This window comes from Cynocephalus volans, chromosome 2, assembly GCF_027409185.1.
Source record: "Cynocephalus volans isolate mCynVol1 chromosome 2, mCynVol1.pri, whole genome shotgun sequence".
Lineage (NCBI taxonomy): Eukaryota > Metazoa > Chordata > Mammalia > Dermoptera > Cynocephalidae > Cynocephalus > Cynocephalus volans.
In genome coordinates, this window is record NC_084461.1 from 160,152,838 (window position 1) to 160,162,676 (window position 9,839).

Consider the following 9,839-nt stretch of genomic DNA (forward strand, 5'->3'; position numbering starts at 1 on the left):
TGGAGAGAGAGTAAAAAGTGTCTCTATCTTGGGGCACTCCTTTGATGCTTAGCCAGGCCATTTAGAACTCCACCTCAGACTTCACTTTCTTCTGTCCAGAGCCTAAAAATCAGCAAGAAGTAAAAGCTTAGAGTTTTCTCAGACTTTTGCTGAGCATTCATCCCCCCTGAGCATGAACATGGCTTTCCAGATTCTCCATTATATGCAGACGCTTTTCAAAGCTCTTATTCCCCCAAAGTATCTCACCCCCTAGCTATTCCTACAAGACTTTTGGCATGCCTGTTGTTTCCATTATTTTTTCAAAATGTTCATTTGCCTTTCAATTTTTTAAAAGAAATATTCTCTGTGTACCCACTTCTCCAGCCTGAAAGAATACCAAGTTGGCAAAACAAAATTAAGAGTCTTATGTTAATCCTTCAAGGTAAATGCCTTGTGTTAATCCTTCAAGGTAAAAGTGATACCTGAGGAGAGGGTTTGGGGAGGCCGGATGGGCAGCTTCAACCCAACCCGTCCTCTTACCAGGTTCCTGACTTTGCCACAGGAAAGAATTCAAGAGCAGAGTCACAATAGAAAGTGAGAACAGGTTTAATGTAATAAGTAAGAGATACAGGTATCACAGAGAGGGCAGCCTAGTTCCAGAGACTGAGCAGGCAGGGCCCATACCAAGTTTAATACAAAAGAAAGAAATACACATTCACAAAGTGCAGGCTGGCTGTAGAGTGAATAGCAACTTGCTAAAGGCAAGTTTGATATAAAAAGAAAGAAATATACACTTCAGGCAAAGTGCAGGCTTCTACCGGATTCCACTGTTATTAATTTCACTATCTAATACATATTTATACTATCTAATGAATATTCAACTAAGGGGGTGGTTCCTAGTTATGTAACATCGTCTTGCACATGCTCAGTTGGTCTCTTTTTAGGGCATGTTCATTGATCAAATTCTATCACATGCACCAGACATATTCAAGAATATTCTGTGCTCTTTAGCACCTCCAGTAGAAGGTCATTCAAAGAATAAACTCCCTTTGTTGTATAATGCTTTTTACTGAGCATGCTCAGCCATTAGATTTGCATAAGTCTGACCCTTGTGGTCTCAATCTCCCCTCGTTGGTACCGAATATAGGTCCAACAAGCAACAGTGACTTTCCTTTAGGTGAGGGTCTTGAGACTTTGAAGAGTGGTTTGAGACCCAGAGGTGTGTACTGAAAGCTGAACCCATGGAAACTGAACACCTCCTATCTTGAAAACAGATAAACATAAATCCCTGGGAACAAGTCCACTCTGCCCCAGGTGGACTGCTGATTTTGAAAGTGCTGCCACCCCAAGGAAGGGACTGGGCAAAGGTAAGTTAAACTGCTGCAAAGTTATCCTATCATGTTTCAGTGGCTTTTCTTCTTGTTAAGTGTTTGCTTGGTTGATATAAATCTTTAACTATCTTCTAGAATTCTAATAACGTTTCTTCTGATGATTTTTGCAAAGTTTTTTCAGTGTTTCTAGGGGGGATGTGCCCCCCAGAGTTCTCTGCTCTACCATTTTCAGTCATGTCTTCCATATCACACTTTTTAAGACACTGCCAAACTGTTTTCCAAAGTCATTGTGGCATTTTATATTCCTTCCAGCAGTGTTGAGAGTTCCAAAGTCTCCACGTCTTTGCCAAACTTGGTATGATCAGTCTTTTTAATTTTAGCCATTTCTTTGATTGCCTCCTATTTACCCTGTTGGTGAAAAAGTGATTCCTTGCCATAACTAGTACAAGTTGGCTGAACATATGACACCTAACGCTGGACAGATGAGATTGACAGCAGCTTATTAGTTACATATGCTCACAGCTCAGGGGAAAGGGATACTGTATGCCATGCAGGGCAACATAGGGTTTACACTCAGGAGCAGAGTGAACCAGCAGGGCCTGTAGGAGGCAGGCTTTGTAGTGACAGGCAGGTGAGGTGACCCTTGGTTCTCAGCTGGAGGATGTTTAAACAATTTCATGGGCCAACAGGAAAGTGAAACCCATTAGATTGAGGACCGGGTGGGGTGTAGCTGGTCCAGCTTATAGGGGAATTAACTGGTTGGGGGCATATCTGGCAGGAGAACTCACACTTAGGTTTTGAAGCTGTCCCTGTGAGGCTCAAAGATGTAATATTTATTGTAGTGCAGGTCTGCTGTTAATGAATTCTTTCAGCTTTTGTTTATTTAAAAATATCTTTATTTTACCTTCATTTTTGAAGATGTTTTCAATGGATATGTAATTCTTATTGGTGGGGTTTTTTTTCTTTCAGAACTTTAAAGGAGAAAATTCTATTTTCTATGAGTTATATTGTTTCTGATGAGAATTTTATGGTCATTTCTATTGCTGTTTCCTGTATGTACTGTGTCCTCTTTCTCTGGCTTCTTTCAAGACTTTTTTTAGTTTTAGCACTTCTACTCTGGGAAGTCTTCAAAAAATTCATGGATGATTCATACTCTCCTTTAATCTTATTTTTCCACAAACTTTTTGAAGTTGCCTCATTTATGATGTGCCAAAGGTATTTGTTTTTGTGTGCTGTCTACATTTCTTGGAGTTTATGGAGCTTCTTGGATATATGGATTATGTTTTACTTCAATTTTAGAAAATTTTTGGCCATTATCAAGTATTTTTCCTGCTTCAGAATCTCTTCTGTCTTTCTGAGACTAACTACATGTAGAAATTAGTCTTAGAGTAAATTAGTCTTTGAATGCTTTATATTGCCCCATAGATCAATGAGCTTCTATTTTTTTCCCCCTGTTTGCTTCAGTTTGGGTAGTTTTGTTAACCTGCCTCCATATTTACCAACTTTTTCTTCTGCACTGTTCATTTTCCTGTTAAGTGTATCCTGTGAATTTTTAATTTTAGATTTTGTATTTTTTAGTTCTAAAATGTCTACTTTTCCTTTCATGTTTTCATTTCTGTTCTGGTTCCCCATCTATTCACTCTTTATTTCCATGGTTTTTTGTAAATCCTTGAATTTCTTGTGATAGCTGGTCTAAAAACCTTGGTTGCCAGTCCCATTATCTTTCTTATCTTTGAGTTGGTTTCTATTGACATTTTTTTCTTTTTATGGGTTTCCTGCTACTTCTTATATGTTTTTTGATGGTATGCGAAACATTCTTATGCTACATTTTTATGGGACTAGATTATATTGTTGTCCTTTAAAGAGTGCTGTGTTTTGTTTACCTTTACAGTATCTCATCTGCATGCTTGGCATTTAGCATGTTCTTTCTATTTTGGCTGTTTGGAACTGTAATTTTTTTTTTTTAAAGGATGACCGGTAAGGGGATCTTAATCCTTTGACTTGGTGTTGTCAGCACCGCGCTCTCCCAAGTGAGCTAACCAGCCATCCCTATATAGGGATCCGAACCCGTGGCCTTGGTGTTATCAGCACCACACTCTCCCAAATGAGCCATGGGCCGGCCGGAACTGCAATTTTTTTAATATTGTGTTACCTCAGGAATCTCCATTCAACTTAGTTTCACAGTCATTGTTCTCTGATTGGCCTCACAGAATATTACCCTGAGCATTCCAGCTTAGTATTTGTCCAAAGAGTCAAGGGAACCACTATGCATCTTTCTAATTTTCTTCTCTGCAGAGCTCCTCTCTGTTACTCTGCCCCACATATTTCAGCTAGTGCAGCAGCTATGAACTCTAATCTCCATTTCCTCTTCCCACCAAGACCAATGCCTTCTACTTCAGCAACAGTTTGTTTGGAAAGAAAGTGCTCCCAGGCAGAAAGCTGAAATTAATATGGAGCTCATCACCTGTTCATCTTCTTTCAAAATCATATCCCTGTACTATTACCTCACATATTTTCCACAGTTTTATTGTTGTCTAAGACAGGAAGCTAAATCCGGTACTTATTTCTCTGTCATAGCTGGGGCTGAAAATCCTCCATTCTACTTCTCCTCATTGTTAAATTGGAATGGATAGTCAAGGATTACCACACGCTCGAGGAAACCTTCTTATATCAAGTCCAGAGACCAAAACTAACAATCAGGCAAACAAACAAATAACTTGAATGAGGTGGGAACCATGCATGGAAAGAAAAACTTTCAAAAGAAACCTATTATTAATATCCCCAGGAAGATAGTGCACTTATGACTCATGAATTCAAGGATTTTACATTTTAAAAGGCGGGGGGGGGGGGGACTATTCAGAGAAAAACAAACTGCTTTTAGAAAACAAAAACATGATCCTAGACATATAAAGTTCAACAAAGAGATGAAAAAATATGAGGGAAAAAAAGATTTAAAAATATCCAATTCAGCCCAAGAAATCTCAAATCTATATAATAGGCGTTTCAGAGAGAATTGAGAAAACAGGAGACAGAGATATCAAAGAAATATTCAAGTAATTCCCCAGAAGCACAAATGTCCAGAATGAAAAGGACACCCCTCCCCGCCCCGGACAAGTTCTCTATACACTTGACGAAAATACAGTGGTCTCCCCTTATCCTCAGGGGATGTGTTCTAAGACCCACAGTGGATGCCTGAAACCATGGATAGCACCAAACACTATGTGTACTATGATTTTTTTTTATACATACATGTCTGTGATAAAAAAGAAAAACAAAGAAATAATAATATCTATGATGAAGTTTAATTTATAAATTAGGCATAACAAGAGATTAACAACAATAACTAATAATAAAGTAGAACAAACATACTGTAATAAAAGTTATGTGATTGTGCTCTTTCTCTCTCTTTCTCAAAATACTCATCCTCCTTGTGATCTGTTGATCTGATAACCAAGACGGCTACCAACTGGCTAACAGGAGGTGGTGTCTCCAGTGTGTATATGCTGGACAAAGGGAGATTCACGTCTCAGGCGAGATGGAGAAGGATGGTGTGAGATTTTATCATGCCAGTCAGAATGGAATGCAATTTAAAACTTATGGATTATTTGCTTTTAGAATTTTCCATTTAATATTTTAAAACTGTAAGTGACCGTGGGTAACTGAGACATAGGGAAGTGAAACTGTGGGCAAAGGGGGACTACTGTATACCAACACCAAAGTACATCACTATGAAATTTAAGCACATTGAGTAAAAAGAACATAATTTATAAGCTCCCAGATAGAAAGAAAAAAAAAAAAACACATTCCATAAAAAAAAAAAAAATCAATCAGAATGCTTCAGGTGTCTTGATAGCAGCTCTGGAAGGAAACAGACACCTTCAGAATAACAGGGAAAAAATACACTTCCAACTTAGATATCTATATCCAACAAAACCACCAATCACTCATGAGGGTAGATTAAAAATGTTTTTAGACTTTCAAGTTCCTAAAATAATTAACTCCCATGATTCTGTTTCTAGAAGCTACTATAGAGTGTGTGAAGAAAATCAGGAAAGAGGACTACATAGGGTCCAAGAAAGAGAGGCTCTAGCTCAGGAGCGAGGCAAAAGAGAGCCTCAGGATGATGGTGAAAGATGCTCTTTGGGTGAAAGCCGTGGGCTGGGCACAAGGGCCACCCATCCAAACTGGGCAGACCAGGAGGGCCGGGAAGAGAGCTCCTCAGGAAGGTAAAACTGCAAAGACATCTAATGTGTTTTTACACAGCTGAAAGCAGATGTACCTTACAGGAGGAAAGTTTGGGGATAAAATTAGTGATAAGTACATAGAGAAAGTGATGGCAGTCATTACCTCTAGTGCAAACAAAAAGCTGTTCTAGGAAAGGAAAAGTAATTACAGTACCAAAGAGTTCAGCTGTGAATAGCATTTACATAGTCACAATGATATTATCCCTGAAGAGCAATCTAACCAAAAGGGCATTAAAACTGCATATATTGGGAAGATAAGGGATTAGAAGTGGGTGTAGGCGTTGGGGACAGAAAGGGAAGGAAAGAGAGCTAAATTCTCATCTTGGATTGTGCATACTCAATAAATGAAGTTTGAGATGAAACAGTCAAGAAGTAGCAATATTAGCTGCTATTTACAGATATGAAAGTTAAATGCCTAAAAAATCAAATTGAACAGGAAAGGGAGTATGTGCTATTTTTGGTATAATTCTTCTTTCTTAAGTCTTTACATGATGTACATGCAAAACATTGATGATCAACACTAAATTGAAAACAAATAATACTGTGATGAGCACTTCTACACAGAAAGTTCTTTTTTTATTTTTATTTTTTAATTTTTAAGAGTTACTTCCAAAGGGTAGATTCCTAAAAGTGAAAGTGTTAGGCCAATGGTGTACCCTTTTAAAAGTTTTTGCTACATTTTGACAGACTCTTCTGAAAAGAGTTGTATCAGCTCTTTTGCATAAGCAATCTACTCTGACTTGGACTTCCATAGCACTTCCTGAATGTGGTAAGCTCTAGCCAAGCTGTAGCCAAGCACTGAGCATCTCTGCCCCAAATCCCTAAAGTTTGACTACTTAGCTGTGGGTTGCAAGACCCCAGAAGAGAGAGGGAGCCCTTTTGGGGGCTACTGGGGTAAACATCTTGGAGAAAGTGACATTCAGGCTGAATCTTAAAGAATATGGAAGAGTTTTACAAGTGGGGAAGGCAGGGAAGGACTTTCTGTAGGAAGTGAGAGAAAGCTATTTAGTAGTTGTTTTATGGGATGGTCAATTGGATGTGGCTACAAAAGGAGACATAGGAGAGGCACAAGGAAACAAATTTTATTATACTCACAGGTCCTAGACACAGGAGGCATGGCACATCATACAGGGTCATGTGAGGGATACCAGGTTTTGGTCAGGAGTCAGAAAACAGGAGCAAGGGGAAAGTCTAGACAAGAGTCTTTATTGTGGTTTCCCCAAGGAAAGCAAGGCAAGGAGGGCTGAACAGATTAGGATTGGCTAGTTTGGCTCTAAAGCCCAAATGCCCATCATCAGATGAGTGGATACGGAAAATGTGGTACATCTACACAATGGAATACTACTCAGCTATAAAAACGAATGAAATACTGCCATTTGCAACAACATGGATGGACCTCGAGAGAATTATATTAAGTGAAACAAGTCAGGCACAGAAAGAGAAATACCACATGTTCTCACTTATTGGTGGGAGCTAAAAATTAATATATAAATTCACACACACACATACACACATACACACACAAACTGGGGGGGCGGGGGAAGAAGATATAACAACCACAATTATTTGAAGTTGATACAACAAGCAAACAGAAAGGACATTGTTGGGGGGGAGGGGGGGAGGGAGAAGGGAGGGAGGTTTTGGTGATGGGGAGCATTAATCAGCTACAATGTATATCGACAAAATAAAATTTAAAAAAAAAAAAAATAAACTATCGAGGTGGTCCCGAGTTGCTTGATACCTGGCCCTGGGATGATAGGATGATTAAGGCAGGGAATGCTACCCCTGGGGTGTAGAGGCCTTGTAGAGGAGGTCTGCATCTGATTGGGTAGTTTGCATATCAAAGGCATGCTCAGGGCTAAGCCCTTTGCTATCTCTAAGAATTGGCTAGCTCCAGAGGAGCAGTCTTTCCCCAGCCAGAAATTTTTTTTTTTTAATATGTCAAAACATCATAATACACAGAAGATTAAAAATATAAACAATTCGAAAGCTAACTCAAATTAGCTGTAAGACACACAGGAAGGTCGGGGGTGGGGAGGCAGCCATAAGGACAGCTGGAGCCACAACAGCCTCTCCCCTCCCCTCTCACCATCAACTCCCAAGTGTGTGTTGGCTTCACTAACGCAGACCGGCCTCTCCCCGGGATGGAGACATGGCAGCCTCGGCTCCAGGACCAGAGGCAAAGGTACTTCTTTCTACTCCAGCTGAAAAGAGCAACCAGTAGCTGGCTTAAGTGAAAGTCCTCCTGCCCCTGCAGATCAATCCCTGTGACCAGGGGTGGGAACTATGATTAAACCAGCAGGTGTCAAGGGTCAAATTCTGTGGCTGGTGGGTGGTGACACATGAGGATATAGCTGAACATGGTCCCCCTTTGGGGCCTCTGAATTTACACTTGGGCTTCCTTCTGCCTGGGAGGCTCTACCCCGCATGGCTGCATGGTTTCCTCCCTTGCTCCCAGGTCTCTGCTCAAGTGTCCCCTTGTCAATGAGGCCTTCCCTGGCTTCCTTATATAAGACCTTCACTGGCCACCACCCCGGCCTTTTGTTTCTCCATGGCAGGTGCCACCATCTGGCTACCACATCTTTCCTTGTGTTAAAAGACAAACTTAGGCACATCAAAATTTTAACGAGTTTATTTGAGCATTCAGCAATTTGTGAATCAGGCAGCACCATACCATAAGTGATTCAGCACTGCACCAAGAGGGGTCAAAGGGAAAACTTTATAAGGTTTTGGCAGAAAAAAGACGAAGAAGATATTTGATTGGTTAAAGTGGAAAGTCCCTAGTTAGAGGTTAGTTGGTGGTTTCTGATTGGTTAAGTCAAAGTTTGGTTAACCTAGGTATAACAAATGAGTTGGGTTTCTGTTTGCTTATGTAGGGACCCAAAGCACTGGAGTCATCTCAGCCTAATGGCCTCCCAATTAATAAAATTTTAACCCTTGTGTACTTCCCCCACTAGAATGTAAGACACCCCCCACCACATATTCTTGTCCCCTACTAGGATATAAGCTTCATGGGGGTGGAGCGTTTGTCTGGGTTGGTCATTGCTATATCCGGAGTGCCTAAAACAATGCCTAGTACATAGTAGGTGCTCAGTAAATGCTCGTATCATGTGGTTGAAGCAGTGGGTAGAGGAGGGTGTCCTCAAAAGAAGGGGAGTAAGGGCCGGCCCGTGGCTCATTCAGGAGAGCGTGGTGCTGGTAACACCAAGTCAAGGGTTCAGATCCCCTTACCGGTCATCTTTTTAAAGAAAAAAAAAAAAAAAAGAAGGTAGAGTAGCGCCATATCTGTGTTATGGAAGCAAGGAGGCACTCTAAGCGTTGTGTCCAGTGGCTGGGGTCCTGGAAAGCCATACTCCTGAGCTGTCAGAGCCCTCTTGGGGCTCTAAGTCCCCGCCCCCCCACCATTGGGAAGGCTCCTTCCATTTTCTCTCTCTTCCCCAGGACAAAAGCTAGTGGGGCACTGGGAAAGACAGATGAGCAACAGGAGAATGGTGGTTCTGTGCCCGCGGGATGTGAGGGATGACCACCATGCTGGTCCCAAGAGGAGTTGGTGGTGAAGAAGCCACATGGACTTCTAGACACCTGTCCTGTCTGAAATGTTCATCTCTCATGGGAGGGAGCTAGTGCTGGTGACATGACTGGACACAAAGTTATGGTGAAGAGGACGACATCCTCTTAGGACCCAGAGCAGCTGAGACAGAGAATCCTGAGACCAGGCAGGCAAGCCAGGGGAGCAGACCCCAACTGGGGGCTCAGAGAGAAGGGGAACCAAGAGTAGATGAGTAACACCGCTCTCTGTCCTCTGCTCCACTTCATCCTGGCAGTGCGGTGGGTTTTCATCTCTGCTCTACCAAGAAGGAAATAGAGGGGCTCAGTCCTAACAGACCCATCCTCTGGAAAGTTGGCTCCACAGTAACATAGTTTTTGTCTTCCTCATTCACAAAAGTGTCCCAAGTGCCACAATGGTTCCTTGCCCATGGTGGGCCCTTCATCAGTATTTGTGGGGCCATGAGGAGCATCTGCCACTCTCTAGGCAGCCAACCTGAAGTGACAGTTGAGTCTCTTTGAGGTGGCCAATGTGGTGTCTTTACAGGAAACTTTTCAAATAGCAGGACTGCCCAGAGTGGGAAGAGCCGCCTTGATGGTGGTAATGCCCCACCTCTGCGAGGTGTTTTGGAGGCTTCCTGCCTGGGTGGGCTTGTCCTAGATGAGTTCCTAGGGCCCTGAACTTGGAGATGCTTTTGTTTTAGAGCTCTAGTTGAAGTGGTGGATGCTGCTGATTACC